At 38.0% G+C, this 24,576-nt stretch overlaps 1 long non-coding RNA gene across 1 annotated transcript in view; it reads left to right on the top strand.

Annotated features, from left to right (window-relative positions):
• Positions 1–22,605, top strand: part of LOC140683573 (uncharacterized) — a 37,193-nt gene extending 14,588 nt beyond the window's left edge. Inside the window, exons 2-3 of the long non-coding RNA XR_012054741.1 lie at positions 17,338–17,476; positions 21,706–22,605. This is a non-coding gene — a long non-coding RNA (uncharacterized lncRNA). The remainder of the gene's footprint in view (positions 1–17,337; positions 17,477–21,705) is intronic.
• Positions 22,606–24,576: the final 1,971 nt, after the last annotated feature.

Raw genomic sequence — 24,576 nt, forward strand, 5'->3', positions numbered from 1 at the left:
CGAACAGGTTGGCTAGAAAGGCTGTACATGACCCATCTTGGAAACATTCAAAGTCAGGTTGGACAGGGCTAGGAATGACCTGACCATGTTGAAGATGTTCCTGCCCACTGCAGGGAGATTGGAACTACATGATCTTCCAAGGTCTCTTTTCACACAAACCATTCTATGATTCTGGATGATTAATAAATATTACAGCACAGGGGGTCCATGTCATAACATGCCTTCTTTCCTCTGACAGTGCTGGAAGTATTTTACAATTAAATATCTGAGCAGCTTTTTTACAAAAATTAGAGCGAAATTTGAAGTATTAAATCTTTGACAATCTCTAATGTACCACCAAAAATGAACAGAATGAATCTGAACAGGAAGCCTGAAAATGCAATTGAAGTGAAAATTTTAAATCACCTTGTTAAAATCATATGGATTTTTAATGCATAATAATGGTTGTAATATTTCAGATAAACAGTCAGTATAGGATATCCAACTAATTTATTTGAACTTCAGAAAGCCTTTCAAACATCCCACTAAACCAGCAATTATGAAATTAAATAGACACAGGGTAGGAGATCATGAACTTCCAAAGTAGGAAACTGATAAACTTCTAAAATAAAGATATACTAGAACACAATCTACAGATTTACGGGCCTTAAACAGTCTTTTCATATACATCCACAAAATTACTTTTCATCATGCAAGGAAGAAGAAAAGGGGAAAACCATATAACCAAAAAAATATTCCACAATATTAAAAAACTCATCCAGAATGCTGAAAATTGTCAAAGACACTGTTTCTTGGGAAGTTAACCTTGTTAGAAACAGATTCTAGTCTTTGTGCAACCTCTTGAACGCTTCTTAAGCAACTAATTAGGAAACAAAAAACATTAGAACACTGATATGGAAAACTGATCCATGTGAAAGATTATTACAACACTGTCTTAAACAATGCCATAACTGAACAAGTCTGGCCTAGTCACTTCAAACAAATTATTGAATAATTTTACTGAGGAGTTGTAAGGAAATGCACATGTTAAAAATAATAAGTCATGGAAACCTATCTATTAAAGAAGAGCCTGAAAGATTAAAAAATATATAAAATATTGGGAATCACAAATCTGATTGTACTTACCTCAGAATGTGTAATTGCATACAATGGAACATAAGATAGCATTTGTTTACAAACTGTGTAAATTACCTATGTAATCGCCACATGGTGTTTAACAGTATGACAGTATTAAAATAATGTTTTTATGGAGTCACCACAAATAAAATCACTTATAAGGGGAACTGCTGTTATGCTTCAGGGCATAATCAAACCAGGTAACAATGGGACTAGAAAGAAAGTTGGTGTTGGGGAAATAATACTTATGTCTGCTAAGTGTATCCGGGCTTCCTGCTTCACACATTCATAAGTTCTTGTGATAAAATATTGTATGTTTTCTCACATTGCAAGCCAAAAACACTGTGTCTGGCTAGGATTATTGCTTGCTCCCAAGTGAAATTTTCTTTTTGTAACTCTTTAGTTTCCTACCTTATTTTAACAGCTCAGCTGGGCCCTGGAGGCCCTACATCCTGCATCTCAGAACACCATCAGAGCTGCACAATATTGGTCACTATTACAGAAATTATCTGACTTCATAGGATTTTTTTTTCAAATTTCCTTCTTCAAGCTCAATATGTCATTGCTTTTATTTGGTACTATAAATCTGTGAGTCACATAATCTCTAATTTTAATCCCTGTACTATCTGGGGATTTGAGAGTGTGCAGAGAGCTCAGGACTGCTTTCCACATGCATTCTGCCTATTATACAGCCCTATGCCAGCTAAGGATTATCATCCCCGCTAGACAGCATTGTCAGTTGCAGGGAAGTTAAAATCTGAGCACCCCCAGATCCATCTAACCATCTAGCTGAGCTGTTGAAATTGAACAGATTAAATTAGTGCCATTATAAACTGCAAGTGATGAAGAAGAGACAATCTCTGAATCCTTCTCTATTAGACTATATTCAAACTGAAGCCTCTTGTTTTCATTTTCTCTTGTCAAATATTAAAGATCTTGAGACCTGTGTAGACAGTTACAAAAAGTTTCTCAGTACTGGCTGACCTCTGGTTGCTTACTTAAGAAAGGGCACATAAGATGCCTGGAGTCTGGCCATACTTACAAGACTAAAGAAGCTGTAAATCAGCTGTTTTAAAGCTTTTTGGTCTTGCTGACAATTAACTGGGCAGTAGTTGTCTGATAACAACTTTTTCTTTTGCCCAATGTTTTATTCCAGGAGGTGCTGGTTATTTTTGAATCAAAATAAGAAAGTCACATAGATTTCCAAAGTTGATAACTATTTTATTAACATCCCAGAAAATATATACTAAATTACAAAACATATACTAAATACAAAATATTAACATTATTCTGATTCTGGAAATGCTGTGATGACACAGCATCTGACAGACCTCTGCTCAGGGCATTGCATACAGTACATAACCTGTCCATGGTGAAGTTCACCAGCACTAAAACCTTTATTGGGTTTTCCTACAAGTAAACAACTCTATTCATCATTTCTGCCGTTGAACAAAAGGATGTTTATATGAAAACATCCGGTTTCACTTTGAGATAAAGACAAGGACATGCTGGTGGCATCATTACTAGTGATCCCATGTCAAGAAATTTGTGCCATTTAGCGCAGCCCTAAAGGCCAAGTACTGTTTGGAGTAAAGCACAAACCTGAACCTACTCAAGTAAGCTGCTGTGTGGATCAATAACTCCTCATCCTACTGCAGTCTTTGTTAAGGATCATGACAGAAGTCACAGTATCTGGGATTGAAAAACCAAGCACATTGGAAACCCATTATAGGATAATGGTCCTCACAGAGCCTGGGCATTTATTAATTTACCTACCTAGGTTCCTTCATTGAAAAGACATATTTTGTTTTAAGGTCTGAAGAAGAGCTATGTCTTTTGGTTTATTACACAATCCCCAGCTGACACTCTCCTTCCACAGTAAGACATACAGATTCATGGAAATTTACACTTTCTGATACGTTTAGTACAGTTTTCAGTATGATATCTGAAATTATAGATATAGCCAGATGGAATACTTGGTTAGTGAACACTTCTTCACTGAGATCCTCTGGGCAATCTCTTCCAATACTTTTGAAAGGGTGCAGGGCATGGAAGAATTCAGTACAAATGTGTCTTTTTCCTTGTGGGTTTTAGGCCACAACCTAAGTGATGATCATGGACCTGTGATTGGTTTCACTTAAATAAGAAGATGCAAATGCTAATCTTTTGCCTAAGTTACTATAAGCCTTTAAAATCTCTCTTGAAGTCAGAGGTTCTTGGGGTTAGTTTTCTGTTGTCTATATATATAGGACATATGTTGTCTTTCTCCTACAAAGTAAATTCCATGGAAAGAGAATGACCCTTTTGCATCTGTATACTCTCTCTCCTTTTGTCTGTCAATATATTAACCAAATTATATCTTTTCCCTTGATTAGGTTTTAGGATCATAGGATAACTAAGGGTGAGAGGGACCTCAGGGGGTTTCTAGTTCAGCTGGGTCATCTGTGAGATCAGGTCAGGTTGTTCAGGGCACTATCCAGTTAGGTCTTGAAAAACTGCAAGGATGGAAGTAGTAAGTGCTAAGTAAGTAGAGAGAGAGAGACTGACCTTCCATCAGTGAGCTGGCTGTGCTCCTGCTAATACAGCGCAGGAGATGCTCTTGGCAACCACTGCTGCTGGAGCTCACTGCTGGCTCAGGCTCAGGTCGCTTCTCACCAGGACCCCCAGGACATCTTTAGCAGTCACCCTGGGCAGGTAGGGCCCAGCTGGGATCACTGCAAGAAGATTCAATGCATTTGATATACCGAGTTGCAGAGTTGTTCTTATTGTGGAAAAAGGATTATTTTAACAATTTACTGACTCATCATAATAGCATTATCCATGAAGCACACAGAAATTTATGCATCTCCCTACAGTTCACCAGCCTCTGAATGCATATCTTGGTGCTTGCCTCAAAGTACATGATGATAAATAAATTCCTGTTTCAGTCCTTTTCCAAAAGATTTTGGACCAGTTTACCACTGCAAGTCATAGTATTTCTATATCTAATGTTCTTCAATAACTCTGGTGTCTGAGCTACCCATTTTTTATCACTCACCATCAGGTAAGACATTTATGTCCTTTAATATTACACTCTATCGTTGAAAAGAATGTAGAAAGTTGGGATTTTTTCTTGTGGAATCTCTTTTTAAAAAGTATTTATCTTGCTATGGCACCTTCAAACAGCCCTTCAGTCAAATTCTTGCACACAGAGTACTGTTACTGTTACTGATAACCATGAAGCCTTTCTAAGTGTGAATTACTTATATTCTGAAAAATTTTTCTTTACATGTAGCTTTGGTTTCTATGCAGCATTATACCTGAAGAGTCTTCTAACTGGGCATTTGCCAATGACATTCTAAATGTTGCCTCGGTTAACACACCTTCCTGTTTACTGGTTCTGTTTTACCTTTGTGTATTTGATGGCAGCTGTCATTTCATTAGCAATGATTGCCTTTGCATCTAGTATTATTTTAACCATTGTGGATATTTCCCATGCATGTAGCAGAGATCACAGCTGGATTTTACCCTGGCATGTTTTTAAAGAAAATCTGTGAACTTCTTAACAATTCTTATATTTTCAAAATCACAATGTTTGGGAAATGAATATAAGTATTCCCTGAAGTTAGTCTTTCTTCAAGAACAGACCATTTCAATTTATAGTTATCAAACTGCTTCCCTTTTTTTATTCATCCAAGGAGTGAATTTATTTTGCTTGGGCAATTTATTTTACTTCATGGTGGTAATATCTTATTTCTTTCTCTTTATAAACAGATTGCGTGATGTTTACTCAGAGTGGCATTAACCATTTTCATTTTTCCTGATTTTGTTTATTTTATTCTTTTTAATATTGCTTCATTTCTATGTCACAAGCAAAGTTTTGTTGGTTTTTTTTTTCAAAATAGGATTTCTTAGAAACTTATTTTTTAAGAATATGTTCAGGTCAGCCCTAATACTCTCATGGGGCAGATAAGAAAAAAAAAATTAAAAAACAATTGAGACTGATACTTTGGACCTAAATATGGTTTCTCTATGCTGTGATGGAAACCTAACCTTTCCAGGGAATCCATTGCATGTACTAGAAAATCTGGTTCAGTTCTTTTGGTTTTTTGATCTATTTTTTAGGTGTATATATATAGCTTTATGTTCTAAGTAGTAAAATCTTAGGATTCTTCTAAATTTAAACAATGCGAGATCATGTCTCTACTCATTTTAGGTATTCCAACCTTGGACTAGTCACATGGAATCACATGTATATTTCTGGCTTTCAGTAACGCCAGCTGGCTCTGTTTCCTTTTAGATATCCCTAATAAAATTCACCTTGCCTTCTTGTGTCGAATTGTCAAACCACCTGTGATCCTGTGATCTTCTAAACAAGGTTTTTCCAGGCATGAAATTTTCTGAGGTTTTTTGTCCGGGGCTTTAATTTTCAGTAGGTTTCATCAATTCACTTTCCATAAACTTTAATCCTATAGTGTTTTTCTGTCATTTGTGATCATCCTACCTCTTGTAGTCTGAAAAATTACAAATTTTTTCTTTTTAACAAGACTCATACTTTCTTCCCATATAGCTCTTTACAAGCTGTGTAGTTTATAAGAACTGATTCTGTCTATGGTGATCCAGACAGAAACCCGGGCATTTTTTTAACCTCTGTGGAAACAGACTATTTCTGCCACAGCAAACAGTAAAGGAAATTTCTATAGCTTACAGCTGCTTGGACATCACACCTTGTGATGAGCAAGAACACAGTCAGTGCTACGACAGCCTTCTCTCATCTCAGGCAACAAAACCTCAATCTTCACCATGGTGTGGCTTGTTCAGTTGCATTCCTCTGGAACAAAAAGCATTACTGGAGCTTTCAGATCTGTTAAACTCAGCTATTTAATGAGTCCTATTTTATACTGGAAAGAGAATCTGTTGGATTTTGACATATTTTAACAAGTTTTTCATGGGTTGTGACCACCATGGTTCATAGCTAGAAGTCAACACCCCTCTAGCTGTCACTGACATTAATCTCTAACTTAATTTTTTTCTTAAAGGAACTGTTCCCACTCCTCATGTTATTTTGTACATAACAAAAGATAGAGTCAATATACTGATTGTTTTACCAAAAATTAACAAGAAGTTTTTTGCAAAGACCTTCTGGGATTAGTTCGCTTCAGGTTGCTGATATCTTTTACCTTGAAACTTCTTTCACTAGGAAAATTGTTTGTGGAAGTTTTAGGAACAATTACCTATGTAAGCATGAGTCTCAATTTATGTTCACCAAACAGAACTAATTTCAATTTATACTATTGCTGATAAAAGAACAGCTGCATCTGTAAAGGGGCATTTCTTCATGTAGCAAATGGAATTCTCACCCTGGTGAAACCAGAGGCAGAACAATATTTGTTTTACATGCAAATTTCAATCAAAATACCTCTCACAGTGCAAGATGGAGAAGAGCATTCTTGCACTTACCAAGACAGGAAAAGCAAGATAATATCCTTTCGGTATGGTGCATTTATTATTATGTAACAAAATTGTCTCTGCAAAATGTCCTCATAACAAAGGACCATTTGCTGACAAACTTCCTCTAGCAGAGAGCTGATCTGTCACTTACAAAAAGTTTCCAGCTTTCTGAACTGAACATGAGGCTGAGTCATATGTAGCTGTATACAATAGGTCCAAGTGTGGACAAACAAAATACTTACTGTCATGGTTATACGCTGGCACAATGCCAGCGCCCCATGAAAATACAACCTATCATTTAAATGCTGTGAAATGTGATCGGGAACGGAGCAAAGCAGGCCAAACTTAATAACAAAGGAAAAACTTTATTGCACTACTACTACTACTATAAAAGGAAAAGAAAGGAAAGGAAAAAAACACACAAAATTCAAAATGAAAACCTTCCAAAACATTCCTCCTCCCACCACCCAACTCCACCAAACCACAGCGAGACCCATTTGGATCCTTAATCCAGTTTTCACCCTTCAATATAATCAATACTGAGTCCATCGGGGAAGAGAGGAGTCCCCCTTGCACCACAGACCCCCAGGAAACACAGCTGCCACCTCTTGTGTTTCCATGTCACACGTGGCACTGCCCAGACACACCAGCCAGTGTGACACTCTCCTCTCCATGTCACAGTGCTCTCACCACCGTGCATGGACAGAGACTGCTTATAGGGCCCCTTTAAGGATGCTTTGCCAAGGACCACCAGGAACAACAGTCCAGTATCACAATTCGGGACTAGAGTCCCCCCCATTTTCCCCTGGGGCTGAAGGTCCAAGGACAGAGATCGCCTTCTCTTCTTCTCTGAAAATGGAGGGCATCCTCACACCCTCCTCAGCTCTCTCTGTCCATTCCTGAACCGGTAGTTGCTGAAGAAGGTCTCTTGGCTCACTAGTGCATCCCCCTAAGATGCAGTCCCTCTTGAAAGAAGGAGTGGTTCAGTCTATGGTAAACAAGCAGAGTCCAGCCAAAAGCCACTCCATCATCTCCCCCCAACCTTCTTCTCTGAACATCTGAGGTCCCAGGCTGTCTCTCTTTCCTTCAAATTCAGGAGGAGTAATATTTCATAAAGCCTTCATTTCACAGGAAAGGGTTAAAATTCCCAGACTCCCCGGATGGCTGAAATCTCAGCCCAGGACTCCGTCTCCAGTCTCCCACGCTGGGCATCTTCCCCCCCCCTTCTCCTTCTCCTCCGCCGGCAAACTCCCAGGTGCCTGCAGGCTCTCTATCTCTTTTCCCTCTAGTTTAGGGGAGGGGGAACAAAAACATCCCAGATTTCTCCACCCTTCCATCCGCAGGAGCTGGCCCAGCTGGTTCCGATCCTTCACCCCTGGCCTACCTCTGCAGGCCACATGGCTCCCCTCCCCCACCCAGCCCGGGCTGGGCAGGGGAGGTCTGTACCTTGCGATGACTGGAAACAAAGAAGAGCAAGTCCTCCTGGGAATTCCGCTTTTAACCCCTCTGTATTCTCAGAGGTGTGTCCACCTTCAATTGGTCACCCCAAGTGTCAGTATCCAAACCTGACCCCTGACTGGATTGACCTCTTCCTTCCAAAAAAAAAATTCTCTTCCTGTGTCAAACCATGACACTTACTAAGAACCAGCTCTACTCTGTTGTGTTCTTACTTGAAGTGTGGTACCTAATTGCTACGAACATAAAACTGAGATGCATTTAAAGACTTTACCACCATTGCTAGAAGTTTCAGTGAGAAATCTTGAGGTATTGCCTGTAAAAAGAAATGGTGTGTGATGTCCATCTATCTGTGAATAGCTAGATCATGTCTGTTTGGAAAATATGGTTGATACTGATTTGTGAAGTGTTTGCACATCTGTCTTTCCATCTAGACATTAGACTTTTACTCCAGAGGCTTCATAGACTGAGAAGACAGAGAAATGAAAGACTCCCTAATGGCCTCAAAGGAAAAAAAAAAAAAAACCACAGGTACCTGAAATTCTCCTGTGCCGGTGCTCCTCTCCCCAACGCCCTTCCTCAGCCCCGGCCAGCTCTGGGGAGAGGGGTAGGCAGGTTTCTAGCGCTTCCCGCTGGACCCTTGCGGGCTTTGGGAAGTGCTATCGGAGTTCCAGAGAGCAGTCAGCGACCCCACGGTGAATTACGAAGAGAGTCTTTCTCTGGGGGCGAATTCCGTTTATTGTAATCCAATGGGGAATACAATAACTCTAAGGGGATCAGGCGTGCCGCGCCGGCATTTGCCGGAAAGGCGCGGGCGGGGCAGAATGCGCTGGAGCCAGCCAGAAGAGAGCCCAAAACGAGCTGCGCAAACGAATTAAATATGGAATGGGGGAAAATCGAACAGCCAATGGGGTAAAACCATGGGGGATTTGAGGGTGGTGGGATACGGGGCTACATCCAATGAAGGATGGACAGGGGAAGGAGGGGAAGGGTCCCAGGTCCTTTACCAATCACCCGGTGTCCCGGGTGGAAGATTCTAGGTGGAGGGGAAGGGACACCGAGTGACAGACAGGCATCTGGGGTAAACAGGGGGATGACTTATCATTTTTAGGGATAACAGACACGCGGGGAAAGGCGGGAAAACCCAGGGAAAACCGTTACAGAACCGGGGGTACATGGAACAAACCTATACATAATACAAATGTAACAAAATATAAAAAACACAACTCCACACTTTGCTCTTTGCCTAAAATAAAATATGTTCTGGATCATATGTAGTGAGCACTGAATTACACCCCTGCATTGTTTGGCAGTAGTGTTGGATTGGTTCCTGCGACTTTCCAGATATAATTTTGAGGTGGAAGTGAGAGAGAAAGAGCTCAGGGAAAGTGTCAAAGATACAAAAAAACCTTTTCTGTTTGTTTGTTTGTTTTCTCTGTTCCCTGTCATAGATACAGTAGAGAGAGTCAAAAGGCAGAAATACATTTCCTAAGTTTGAAGTCAGCAATACATTATAAAAGATATGCATGTGGTAGTTAGAATATGCTCACATTTTGACACTTTTTTGACAAAAAACTACCATAAAAATGAAGCAGAGAAAAGATAAGTGTTATTACTATCAATTACTAGTTTATCATGGTGTAAAAGTACCAACCATGTAAGCATGTAGAAGCTGTAAAAATGTATCCAAGATAGAACTCATTTTGTGAAGATGGTGAAAAAAACACTCCAGGTCTAAATGTAAGGCTGAAGGGAATGTGGTAATCCCACACAAAGGACTATAGGCTCCTTTCAAACCAGACAGTAGAGCCAGACAAGACAACATACACAGGGAGGGCAAAAGCCCCCTTCCCTAAGTGGCACTGACCACCAAGAGTTCGAGTCTATGTCCTGTTTAACACCAGTTTGGAAAGAGACGATGCATGGCTGCTGAATTTTTCTTCTTGAACTACACTTGTGATAGTCTGTGAAGAACAGAAGTTCAACCCTTCTCAGCCTTCAAGTCCTACAGTAACCCATGGGTTGTCCTAATCCCAGAGCAGCCATCCATCCCTCACCTTTTTGCTGTCCCCTTCAATCTCCCTTGCTGAGATGACTCCTGCACTTTCTGACATCTAACCTCCTGAGATGTCTTCTACTTCTGCCTTTTCACTCTGCCCATCCCACCTTGCAATCTGAAGTAACCTCCTATGAAGCAGCCCTGTTACTGTCTGGAAAGAACATTTCCCTTCTTGCAGGCAGCTCCCAATGCAATCCAATGTGCAGCAGGCAGAAAAAAATAACCCCCCAGTCTTCCTCCCTACAGCCTGGTGTACTTCTTTTGAAGAAATACAATGTACAGAAATGAGAAAAACCATTAAATAGTTGCACAATATGCACAGTCATCCTTGCAGGACTACTTGTAATGCATGCATCACTGAATCTCTCTCAAGAATATTGCCACTGTATTTCTATGGAGTGATCCATCACCATGTAATTTTGGTAAGAGTTGCATCATACCAGCAGTCCTTTACACTTCTGTGTACTATTGTGACTGTATTTCCAGGAAATCTGAGCTGGGTAATTTTCACAAAAGCTTTCTATAAGGCATGTTCCTTGTGGAGTCCTTAGGTCTTCATAAGCAATCAGCAGTACGTCATACCTATCTATGAGAGTAGCCTTGTAGAGACAGATAAAGTGGGATTTTCAAAATACCTAAGAGGATCTGAATTCTACTGGGTTAGAGAAACCTGTCCTAAATTACAAGATAAAGGGCTTTTGCTATACAGCTTTTCCAGTTCCAATTTTTTTTCTTATTTATGATCCCTAATCCCATACCCACTTTATCTTGCTGCATTTAAGAGTTTTTTTAGGTTCCATTTCCTGATTGAAATCAGATAAAGGCAAAGACAGGAATAATTATAAAATACAGACAGCAGCCATATTATAAGTATCATACATACACTAGTATATGCTTTTAACATACATTAGTTAAAAGTATCTTGTTAATCAGCGCACAGGTATATATGGTCTCAGTCAGACAGCATTAACCTAAATGGAAAAGTTGGCAGTATCTTCAGTAGAAAATATTAGGAACTTTGTGTGCTTGTAAGCCACATGTATATGTGACACTTAGGGACCCAGTTTAGTGTTGCACTTGGCAGTGCTATATTTACAGCTAGATATTATATGACAAACAAATCTTATTCACTCTTTTTAGTTTTGGGAGGTACACTTTCCATACACATTGTGCCAGGATACCCAGAGCATTCCACTACTTTCACCCTTTACTATCCAAGAAGGACTCACATTTTAACCCCTTCAGGCATTCAAAACACAGATTTGTGCCTAAAAGTGTGGCAGTTTGGACCACTGTGCTCAATGGGACAGAAATGGTAAATTACATACCTGTACCCAGAAAGTATAAGGCTGCGGTCTCCTGAGGCTTACAAATCTGCTTGTACATAACCAAATTGATAATTCATCCTTCATTCAGATGATACTCAAGAGTTCATTCTTTTTTCCTAGTGTTTTTTAAAGTGACGAACCCCTGCAATGACACCATCCCCTGGGAATGTGGAACACTCTGGAGTGGAAGTGCTGGGAGTCATAGGGTAGCCTCTTGATAGCAATAATTTTATTATAGCAATCAGTGTTCTTCTAGCTTATACACTAGTATCGTAAAATTTTTGTCCAAAGTGTTTTTAGAGTAAATTGCTAATGAGAAATAATGAAATGATGAAAATTCTTCCTTCCACAATTTCTTATTTAAGGCACCAAACTCCCAACATTAACTTATTCCCTTCAGAGCCATACGACAGACTCTGGCTTACTAACTTCCTGCCTAATGGGTCTTTCTACACAAATTGAGCTTATATGGGTTTATTTGTCCCTGCAGAGAAGATAGCTGGATTATGCTTTTTTTGTTGTTCTTTATCTATTATTTACACAGAAAAACATTCTTTTTTTTTTTTTTTTTTTTTTTATTGCTGAAAATATGCAGTTATTCCTGGCACAAATAAAAGTGGTCTTGTTAGTGTAATAAATGATCAGTTACTGTATTTTCTCTAAACTGGTATATTACTGAAATACATGTTGAATGTATTAAGCAAATCAAATTTTGACTGATATAATTGATATAATTCAGACACTGCATATTTTATGGGTGTGTCCCAGTTTTGGAGATACCTGTGCATATTTCCTCTGATCTACGAGAACTGTTTTTCCATGATTCTCATTTATACACTTGTACAACATTAAGTTTAGCCTTAAAACACAGATAATATGTAATCTTTGTTAACCACAGCTAATACATACTCACAGAACACAATACATTTGCATTTTGCTAAAGGAAGATTAAATATGATGTTGTTTAATATTAAAAGATGGGGGGGTTTTAGTGACAGAGAAAATCCATAACATTGGGAATCAGAAGGGTGTTTTAGATATTACTGTTCTAAATGCAAGTTCCATTAAGCCCATGGAATTTTCTCTGCTGACATTTAGCTGTTAGTAAGGGTGACCTAAGTGTCTGACTAATGCGGATATCATGATTAATGAAGGCATTCAGTCATGGGCCCAAGGAGATGACGTGCTTCAGGTGAGACTGCATCACAAGAAATGACTAGACACAAATTGACAGAAACCTGTCAATATGATGTTTAACCAGACACAGAATCTACCAGATGTCTCCTCAGTCCTGCTTGGGGTTTATTTTTAGGTAGTCCTATATGAAGCAAGGAGTTGGACATGATGATCCCTGTGGGTCCCTTCCAGCTTGAGATACTCCATGGGTCTGTGAGTCTAAGACAGCTACTTTAAAGGTCGCAGCTTCCTCCAAAGGAAGTCCACATTTAATTGTATGTGTATCACCCATGTGAAAGAGGTAAGAATACAGTGAGCAATTTAAATGTGAACAAAGTAAGGCATTGTTAATTCAATAAGGATTACACAACAAACAGGAGACAGACCCTTGGAAAAAGTCATGTTCCACAGAAATAGTATTTTAAAAAATCAAGTATTTCCTCTATTACTTGAAAATCAGGAGTTAATTCCTCCTGTACATTCATTACATTAAATATCAACAGCTCACCTGACCAGGCAGATATAGAAACATTTGTATTTCTAAAAGTACTATGAAGGGGTCTGAAGTTATGCACAAATATAGGTCTTAACCCAAGAAAATACATGTTCAGCATGGTCTTTTTAAGCTTAGGTCAACTATTCCGAGCAAATTGTACAAAATTTCTCAGTGGAATTATTACTATATTTGTTAGTCTATATTCTAGCATGGAATGCATGTGCATTTGTGTTAAGGATATAAAATCAAAGTCAAAGGTCAGTCTAAGATTAATCAAGTGACTGCCTAGTCAAATTGTCCTGGTTTCTGCAGCTGATAGGGAAACTCATCCTTTGGATAAGATTAAGTATAAATGTAGCAGGCATTTAGAGATCATCTTTCATAAGTGTAAGTACAAACAACTCTTCTCTATTACCCCCTCTGGCACTTGTATATCTTAGCCAAAACCACAACAGCACATATCTACAATATTGTGTCACTGCTGTTGATGGCTTAGCCATTATAAGAGACTGAAAATAACTGGTTTAAGCATTGTTAAGAACTTTTGCCCATTATGGCAAAACTGTATAAAGGAGCTGTGTCCACCGAAGCCCACCCTTCCCTGAATATGCCTCCTGACTGGAACTGGACTGAGTTAAGCCACCTAACAGCAACTCTATTGTCCAGTCATCTCAGGATGGGGAAAAGTAAACAAGGCTGAGGGAGAAGAATGTATGCATAAGGAAAGCCAAACCCAGCAGCCGTCCTGAAAACAAGTTCTGGCTGGATTTGGGGTGGTGGAGGCCCTAGCCCACAATTCATTTGCTGAGGCCAGGTTTGCACACATTCCCCTCAAAACAAGGGGATAGGAGGAGACTTTTTGGGGGTGCGTTGAACACCCATCCTCCCTTGCACAAACTGGATTTTCTTACTGGTTGAAAAATACCCCCACCGTGGGAGGGCCATGCACACACCTGGGACATTCATGTGAGAGGCAGCTGAGGAGCTGCCTCATCAAAGACCCCAAAACACCCCCAGACTCATTCCTGAGGCTTTATATCAGAGGACTGCACGTGATGCAAAGTGATGCAAACCAATCCAGAGTCTATGGCAAGAGATGGTCTAAAACTTCCCTGGCAGAGGAGGCACCTGAATGTACCCAACTAGCCTGAACATATCTTAATTCACTGAACTCTGTGTTTTGTGGCACCCTCACCACCAAGATGACCAGGACGCTGTCAGACTCCACAGAGTGGTGATATTTTCTACTTAATTAGTCTTCCTGTAACTCTCCCCCCCACCAGTTTTTTCTATTTCTTTCTCTCTCTCCCTCACATTTACTGTTAAATGAAATCCACACTCTTGACTTCAGCATATGGTCTTGTTTGTGCCTTAATTCAGGCAGAGGCATCTCTTTAGAAATTTTAATAACTGGGTCATAACAGCCATAGAGGCTGACATAATAATTTCTACATTATACATAAAGTGCCTTATAGGATATATTTTTTCACTTCTTTATATATATTTTCCTATATTATTAAGAAATTCAGTCTCAATAACACAAAAAAAGAGCATATTTTTCACTGTTCCTCAAAAGTGCAATTAATAGGTCTTATTATTTTCATTATTTCATTATTTTAAAAGTCTGCTTTTTAGGATTTCTTAGAAAGTTTCCAAGAAAGAGTTTTCAGAAGGAAAGGTATTAAATTATCTGGAAAATCAGAGTAATTATTTAAAGTGGCAAAGTCATATGTCAAAGCAAGAAAGAGTGTAAAGCAGTTTCAGAAGAACGTTACAAAACTAGGTTCTGAGAATATATTGATAAAGTGAAGATCATCAATACAATTTTCAGTAATACTTTTTGCAAATACCAAGGTATGTATTGGTTTGCTTATTTATTAACCACATTATTTACAGAAAAATCTTTGACATCTCTTGATATTTTCTGTATTTTCCCCACATTTGCAAGTCCAGCAGAAAAGCTCTGTAATGTTCATGAAGGCACAGAAAAAGGAATGACTGTGTTTCAATAAAACCTTTCACATGGAAAATACACATAGGTAATAAGTTATTTCTTATAAATTAAATGTTCTATAATCCTTGACTTTGACATTGTCAGCAGTTATTTTGTTAACATCTACCAAGAAAGTTAGAAACAGTCCAACTTTAAATCCCCCAACCATGAAAATATTTGGAAAAGTAGCTCATTATTAACCCTCTCAGATACTTTGTCCTCTTTTTTATTATTGATCACCTGTTTCTTAAGAATAAATCTACTGTTCTTATCCTGCATGGGCTGTAATTAGTTTGCCAAATAAGAAGGCTTTAGAGTCTTCTGATAAACTTAATTCTTCTAGAAGCTCTACCATCACTTTCTGCAGTGAGTGATGTTTTAAAACAGACTACAATGTCTCTACTGTTTAATACCAGAAATCTCATTATATAGCAACACACCTTTATTACAGATGGCTAGGATGAAGACCATATTGCTAAAAAAATAATTTAAAAAAAAAAATTTAAGAAATTGTTGGGACCACATGATATTTCAGTCAAACACTTCCAAACAGTAAATTCCAACATCCTACATTGGCAATGATGAGGTCAGCAGTTCTTGAACTGTTACAGAAGGGAACAAGAGAAAGCAAGTTTCCTTATAGTACAGGAGTACATAGCTATGACATTTATAAAGAGAAAGTTAAAATCAGTTCATGATTAAACTTCAGGACCGAAAAGCTTGAAACTAAAACATCAGGTATTTATGGAGAATGTTTTTTGATGAAAAGTTCCCTGACTTTTCATTCCAGAAACAGAGTAACTGGGATAATTCTTACTCACTGAAAATGAAATGAAATTACTTGAGATATGTGGCATTGAAGTGGGCAAAATTCTACTGGAGTGCAGTTAGCTAATGCAGGAGATCAGTGTCAAATAAAACTTGCACAATATTTTCTATCCCAAATCCTCAGAAACACAGTGAAATGAAAGGTAAATTCAGTAAGACTCCTGGGAAGGATTTCTGATCTTTCACTTCCTTCCACTAACAAGTTATTGTTGTTCTCTGACCACATATTTTGAGAAAGCCTCATATTATTAGACAAAATTATTTAATTGAAAAGACAAAACCATAAGATACTTACAAAAATTAAAAGGCTTTATTTCATTCTGAATTAAAAAAAAAAACCCTAACATTATTGGATTTTCCAGAATCAGCTTCTCAGCTAAATGCAACTATTTTATACGTGTCTAGGTTAAAAGCTTTCTGTTTACCCAAGCTGAGGTCCTGACACATAAAATCATATTCCTAACTATCACGATATTCTTTTATTACAAGAAGATTTTCCTTAAGGATGCTAACACAGTGGAGAAAGGAAATACCCCCTTCCTTGAAAAAAAAGAAGGAAAACATTGACAGATAAAACCAAAATGTTTATTCAGTTCCTTCTGCCTGTCATCCAATATGAAGCAGGAGCTATGTTCAATATCAAATATATCAATAAATTTAATAATTAAATTAATTCATTTTCAGTAATAGAAATCAGAAATTTTAACTGTGCCATTGGTAGTCACTAAGTTGCCATTGGTTAACAATACAAAAAATTATTCCATATTTACCAGGTCACTCTTAAACAAAATAGGTTGGATGATACCGGTAATTTGTGCTAAACTCCTATTACAGGAAAGAACATGGACATTCAATACCTTTGGTACCTTGGCTACCAATTACCTCTAAAAAAAATTATTTTCTGGTGCCTAGTTCTGTAGAACCCTATTCTCTTCTCCTCTCCCTACTCACTCACATGAAGTCCCACAAAATAGTTTCCAGCTTCCTGAATAAAACTGAGGAAGTGCATTTATAAATAAACTTTGACACTTTCAATCTCAGCATTTCCTTGCAGGAATATTGTCCTTCCTGCTGAAGCAAAAATGGGGCCTTAAAAATGCCGTTAAAAGTTCCTCAAGTTCTTATTTCACTTTCACCATTGTTGCGACAATGGGACGGAAGAAAAAATTTATTGAAATTTAATGAAGGTGAACATTCTAAAAGTCTTGGTCAAAAATATCCTTTCACTTGTCTGAAACTATTTACTATTCCATTTTTGCTTGAAAAGCTTTAACAGTATAGCAAAAATCTACACAATTCAGCCCTTTACTTTTGCTAGTCTGCTTGCAAGTTAGAGCATTACCCAGAAAGCTCATGATCTGAATTTTGTGATCTTTTTGAATTACATGCTAAAATTATCACCCAGCTTCATTAGATAATGCACATGCTGAGATGTTGATATACTTACTATCCACAGGAGCAGCTGCTCTGTGACAGCACTTGTTACTGGTAGAATGAAGACATATGGGACAAAGACACTCTCAGCTGTGATGTTCCCCACTGTGGTGCTGTGGGAAGACCAGGATAAAATTATTTTGATTGTGCATCTTGCAACAGTAAGTATAGAAAGAAGAGCAGGAACCAAAAGCATCATTGACATTGAGTGTCATGATCAGTATATGAAAGGGATTGTCCTTATGCTGCTCCTAAAACATGGTTTGTCTGTGGTTTTCTTGAAGTGAATGTTTTCTTGAGCAACTGATGCTTCATTGAAAAGATTTTCAAGATTTAGCCAAATAACTGAACAAAAATGAATGCTATATTTTTAAGATACCATTATGGTTTTGAGAGTACTCATGCTAAGAAAGTTATTAAGAAATAAAAATAAAGCAATTTTAGCTTATACAAATTAATACTATGTTAAAGCCTATGTTCAATATTAAGGCCACCAAGTCAGCAGATGGATCAAATTTTCAGCTGTTTTTAATCAGTAAAATTCTCTGGGTTCCAGTAGAGCTCTTCTGATTAAAAGCATCTGAGAATCTGGACCAATTATTTCCAGATAAATTATTCACAAAATAATGGGTAAAATTGCAAATAATTAATTTTATTAATACAGTCTGACCATCTACACAGTTAGTTGATTAGGAAAAAACATTTTTGCAAAAACAGTACTTGATAATTAATCGGAAAAAATATGTTGTCATTATTATTTATTCCATGTAAAAAGAAAACAAAATACTCTAATAAAGTGAGAATAATAACTGCAGGATTTCTTATAGGATAATTTAAAAACAGAAGTGGAATGCGTGTATACAACTTGCTCTGAGATAGAAGAGTTATTGCTTAATTATCTTACAATTACATGCCTATTAATGAGGCTAATATGAAACAGGGATCCAAACATCCAAACAAAGTATTTCAGAAGAGGATGTGGAGCAAATCTTGACATATTGCAAATGATGTAACTATATGGCTGGATTTGAACCCGTGCCTCCGAAAGACAGGCTGTTTATATCTGAGAACAGCAAGGAAAAATAAAGTAGAAGAAAATAAGTATCAGATACTTTTTAACTATTAATGGGTTCCAAGAACAACACAGTACATTACTTCTAACATCAGACCAAGCGTCAACAGAGGAAATAAGCTGAAAGTTTGAAATTAATTAAACTTGCCATGTTTCCACTGCATCCTGGTTATGTCCCAAGTAAGTATAAACAAATTTAAATATGTCAAATAAACATCTGGGCTGTTAATATTGTCATATATAATCGAATTAGAAATCAGTTGCTTAGACTCCATCAGCTTTCCCAGGTACTAGAAGCACAAGCAAAAAGTCTTAATTGTGCAAGCCAACACATGTTAGACATTACTGTACTGCAGATTTGTTCAACAAAGCAATTAAAGAGTCTCTTAGAGAGAATCGCTACTAAAAGCAAAGGCTTTAGTTTTCATAACTACCTCTGCTTCAGTTCCCAGGCAATTTATTTTTTAGATTTTTTTAGCTTCTGTATGCATCAGTAACTCTGCTAGTCTGGAAGACTCATGGAGCATTAGGCCCTGAAGTTTTTGTTCAGTTGAATATTCAGACATAAAAATAAAAATCTCCTGGCTTCTACTAACATATTGTTAGGGATGAGGGAGCCCCAACATCAGCAGAATCCAATACGTTTTGTAATCTTCATACCTGAGAGTGATGAAAGTTATTGCTGTGCATGTCCCTGGGTTCAGCTCTTCCTTTTGTCTCTGTCCTGTTCTGGCTCCAGGTCTGCTATATCTCCTACACAGCCAGCACAGGTCAGGCTATAATTGTCAGCTTCTGCTACATGTTAACAAGGCTTTTATGTTCCTGGGAATCACAGCTGTAGACATAAAAAGTCTCAAAAAAGGGATTTTTCTCTTCCTTCCACTCCTGGCCCTACATTTATAGTATCCTTTTATCAAACACTCTCTGTTAAATTACTAAGAAAAGGAAACCAGAAACATCTTTCCTAGTTAAGCACCTTGTAATTTTTTTTTCCTCCCCTATAGAGCCTTCAAAGGTCTGCACTGACACACTGAAACATTAATAGAATTTCAGCACTTGGTCTCATTGAACAGTTTCGAAAACAGGAGAATAATTTTGTTTTAAATTCTTTGTTACTTGCATTTCTTCTGTTTGGTTTAAAAATTTCCTATGATTTCTCTTTAAATCTCAAAAAACATATCTCAAAATATTTTTTTGTGGAGAAAAAAATATTGTTCTGCCTTTTCTCTTATTCTCATTTTGTTCTGCTACAGAAATAGCAAAGGATAGCTAGTCTTACTTACTCTTCCTTTTGTAGCCTATCAAGTATTAAATACTAAAACTCTGGTTGTCTGGAGGCCATGACACCATTCTATGTACTTTACAGCCACCCACGTACCTGAGAATAACTCATCTGATTTCAGTAGAATTACATTTTATCTTCATTGGTGCAAATAACATTGCAATCCCGGGTAGGATTAGAAAGGTGCTTATATGCTGAATGCACTTTCTGTCACTTTGGCATTACATAATTCGAAATCTCTTACAAATCACTTTCAGTTAAATAGAGAAAAAATACGCATTACTCTATTTCTGCCCTTTCTCAAACTGAGACACAGCTCAGTGTTTTGACTGCAGTTAAAATCAGAGCAACAAACTGCATATCGATTGCACTGAAGATGAAAATACCCCATGGCATTTAAGGTAGAATACAAGCACAATAAGGCATTCAAGGTCAAAGATAAGACCCAGAAATTTTAAGCTCTTTGATACTAGAAAGCTCATAGCTCCTGTGTTTTCCCCAGAAAATTTTAAAAGGGTAAACTTCACTGCAGGTATTGAACTACTGCCTTAAAATACAGTGTGGTAAGCATAAACTAATGATGACTATCTAATGCACACACAGTCCATTTTATTTACAAACATGTTTGGAAGTCTGGTATCCAGGTTCAGTGTTAAAACTTTCCTCAGTGGGGAGTCCAGAGAAGTTGGGGACAAAAGCTAACACTTCCGCACAGAAAGATGCGAAATTTTCAACATGAGAGGGGAGTGGCAAGAAGAAAACTCCATATGTGCTTGTCTTCCTAATGTAGTAGTATATAGCTGCTCACTCGAGAAAGGGGCACTGCTCTCCACAGACTTGTCCATGCCTTTTTTCACTTTAAAAGTAGTTATATAGAATGTAGCTGAGACAAAACATTCTTACTAAAATGCTTTTTTTTCTAAATGTGACTGTGTGTATGTTTTTACTCCATTGCTCAGAGTTAAAGGTGGCAGAGATGAGGCCTCTGTAAAAGAAAAGCATTTTTCTGCCATTTTTCTGTCTGTATATAGCCAGCAGCTCCTGAAACACAACTCTTTGCTTTCAAAGAGCAAATATGATTTGACCAGGGAGACTGTGTTTTGTTTTCTCAGCTGTTTTGATTATTTCACACTTTTTTTTGCAGCTAGCTCTGCCCAACTAGGGGAGCAGGGAGTCTGGCTCACAGCATTCCTGGGTGTGTTTCAGCAAATCAAATTGCTATGACCACTGCTGAAAAAGAGGCCTTAGGTGGTCAAGAATCTGTGATGACAGAAAAGGAAATACAAGATTCATGTCCTTAAAGTTTGGACTGGAAGTGACATTAGAGAGATGTTCCCATGGCTTGTGAAGAAAGCTGGTCATGTGGAAATACTGTGTTTATGTTTAATGCAGTCAAGATCTTTAAAACAGTTTTATACATCCAGAGTTGTCTACATAGAAATTAAATCTGTGTTCTTTTAGTATGACCTACAGTCCAAAAATATCTATTGTAATATGCTTCTCTTTTTCATGACGTGTGATACCATGATACAGTTGATACTGGCATACTACGATTCTGAGGCTTATAAGAATTCTGATATCAGTATAGGCATATATTTGCATTCTCAATGTAAATATAGTCTCATTGTTGGAAATTTTCCAATTAACTTGATTTGTTTTCATACTAATGTTGTCATTCTCTGTCATCATTTGATGTTTCCTCATTTGTGAGCAATTCACACAAATATTCCTCTGGTCCTTTTTTAACATATCTAAATGATTAATTAGGAAGCTCAGGCACTGTGGGAAATTGAAAAGACACACTCTTAAGGTCATCTGGTCCTAATGCAAATCTGTATTTTTTCCCCCTAAACTGGTTGCAAATGCCTTACACATGTTTGTCATAAAGTCAAAACTGCTGTTTGCATGAGAAAGTAGAAGTGGAAGTTGGTGCTTTTTCGCACCTGTTGTTATTCTTGTTCAGTAAGAAAAACTATGTGTGAAACACATTACTGTAATTGCCTAACTATTTACATAATATTTTTTTTTTCTCCCAGGCAAGACTTCTAACATCATCCTAAAGCCTTTGTGGACCTAAATCTTTAACAACACAAGAAGTGTATGAGGAACCAGAACCAGAGGGAGAATACATGAATTTTGTGAAAGCAGCAAAAGAAAAAAATTAAAACATTGGGCTACAGCAAGAACCAGAGGCTGCAGGCTGACTCATGTAGACCTCATATATATATAATAAAAAAATAATACCAAGAGGAAACTGAAAGGACTAATTAAATGAAGGTCATACTTGATGAATATTTCTTATGGCATTAGAATAACACAGCAGAAGTCAAGCAGTACACAACACAGATCTTCATTTTGGAAAGGTTTCCTATACTGCACAAACAGTACACACAAATCAGATTTCTGAACCTCTCTGCTGAGGTAATAGTGTGCAGCTGCCAAAAACAGACTGATAATTTTTTTTTTTTTAATGGTTCTAGTTGTAAAAAAGTAATAATGCAGAAATGTATATAGGATCATCACTACAATTTACATGCATCACTTCTATAGCTGAAATTCAGGAAGCTAAGAAATGAATAATCATCTAAGTGACTGGATGTTGGCTCAGGGGTTTACCTTAGCTGGGGTAAAATTCAGCACCTCGTGACTGAGAGCCACATGAACATATCTCATTGCTTGTAAATTTGGACTGTACCTGTTTGATTTATAGAAAAAAAAAAGTTCTATGTCAATTGAACAAAAAATAATGTAAAAAAATTCCAGTATCAGTGTTAGAATAAGATCAGCATGGTGTAGAATTCAGGTAGCCGGGTCCATCTTTAAGCATTCACCTTATCTGATAAGCTTTTATTTTAGCAAATTCATTCATCTGGTGGCTTATCTAAAACTGCCTGCAATGTCTGTACATCCCTGGGCATATGGGTTTGACGAAAATAAATATAATAGCATGGCCTGGACTCCCAGGAACAATGAAAACAAGATGCCATAAAGCCCCTCCCCAAAATGGTGGCCTCCATAGAAGACCATGTGGTCCAGGGAACAAAGGCAAAATAGCAGATCTCCCAGACATGGTGGAGAGAGGGTTAAAAATAAAACAACAAAACAGCCAAACTTCTGCAATAACAAAACTTCCTCTTCCTCCAAACAGCAACCAACAGGGAAACAAAGGAACAGCAAAGGAAACCTGGAGTCCAAACCCAGTCAAGTGCTACCAAGATGTTGGTGCCACACCACTCTACAGGGCCTCTCCCAGTGGCGGCAGCTCCGAACCTGCAGCACCAATTTCTCTGCTACTCTATGGCCCCCTGGACCCAGCTGTTGTTGCACTGCAGGTCTGAGGTGTTTCCCCATTTTAGGGAGAGGCAGGGAGAAGCAGCTCCCAGGGCACCAAAAATGGCAGTCCCGACCCCACCAGTCTCAGCTAGTGCCTGCAGACAAGTATTTGTGAAATTTGCCCTGTAACAGTTTAGGCTTGTGAAAAGCAGTTTCTTGGAGGCCTGTGCCAGAGAAGGAATTTAGAGAGAAACAAAAGGCTTCTGCCTTGTGCTGCCTTTGCTTAGAAAAGCAACTCTCTTAGCAGCCTTGCAAGAATTAAAAAAAGGCCATCCTTGAGTGTTCCTGACTGTAAGAGGAATCCCAACATCCCCCACCTCTGCAAAACTGGGGCAAGACACTCCAATTCTCGTTTTGACCCCGGAACTTAAAGGAACAGTAACAATCTTGGGCAGATTGGGATATTAAAGATATGGAACGCAATATACATTTTTTGGCTTACCAGGACACAATGTGAGAAGCCTCCTACAAAAATGACCAAACAAAATAATTTCTAAAGCATTAGTCTGCTGAAAGTTAACCATCAAGACCAACTCTATATATGACAGAACAATCAACCCCACAGTCTGATGAGAAAATTCAGAGATGCATCTCTTGAAGTTGCATGTAATCACAACCTTTGATCATAAGTTCTCTTGTGTTCTTCTGTATTCCTTTCAAGGTTCCTTAATGCTGTAAGAAACAAGCTATCACACAGTGCATTGGAGAATATGCTTTTACTTACAATACTGAGAGTTTAGAGAAAAGATATGAACACCACGTGAAGAAATTATCAACACTTTCCATACTGCCATGGTTTAATCCCAGTCAGCAGCTAAGCTGCACACTGCTGTTCATTCACTCCATCCCTGTGGTATAGGAAAGAGAATTGGAAGAGTAAAAGTGATAAAACTCATGGGTAGAGTTTAACAATTTACATTAAATAATAATAAGCAATAACAACAACAAAAACCAACAATAATAATACTAATAATAATATAACAGGCACTAATAAAATCCAAGAAAAACAGGTGATAAAAATGAAAACAATTTTTCAGTATTAACCAATGTATACCAATTCAGTCCCTGAGCAGCTCATCCCCCCACCAGCCTTTTCCACTAGTTTTATTGCAGAACACAATGTCATATGGTGTGGAATATCTGTATGGTCAGTTGGGATCAGCTGTCCCAGGAGAGTCCCCTCCCAACTCCTTGTGCATGACCAGCCCACTCATTGGGTGAGGTAAGAAACAGAAAAGGTCTTGATGCTGTGTGAGCACTGCTCAGTAATAACAAAAACATCTCTGGATTATCAACAGGTTGTGCTGTTTTCAGCACAAATCCAAACCACAGCCACATACTAGCTATTGTGAAAGAAAGCAACACTATCTCAGCCAAAATCAGCACATACATATGTGGCTTTTGGCCCTTTTCTACTGCTCCTGTAGAAACTATGCTGCCTATTGGAAGTATAATGGACAAAGGCTCAGGACCAATGTGTATTTTTCAGTTCCATTGACTAATTGATTCATCCAGAAATGAGACACCAGAGCTTGAGGCCTTTCTCTGTCTGTGAGACAGATCTCCTCTCCCAG

The sequence above is a fragment of the Taeniopygia guttata genome, chromosome 3, assembly GCF_048771995.1.
Source record: "Taeniopygia guttata chromosome 3, bTaeGut7.mat, whole genome shotgun sequence".
Classification (NCBI taxonomy): Eukaryota; Metazoa; Chordata; class Aves; order Passeriformes; family Estrildidae; genus Taeniopygia; species Taeniopygia guttata.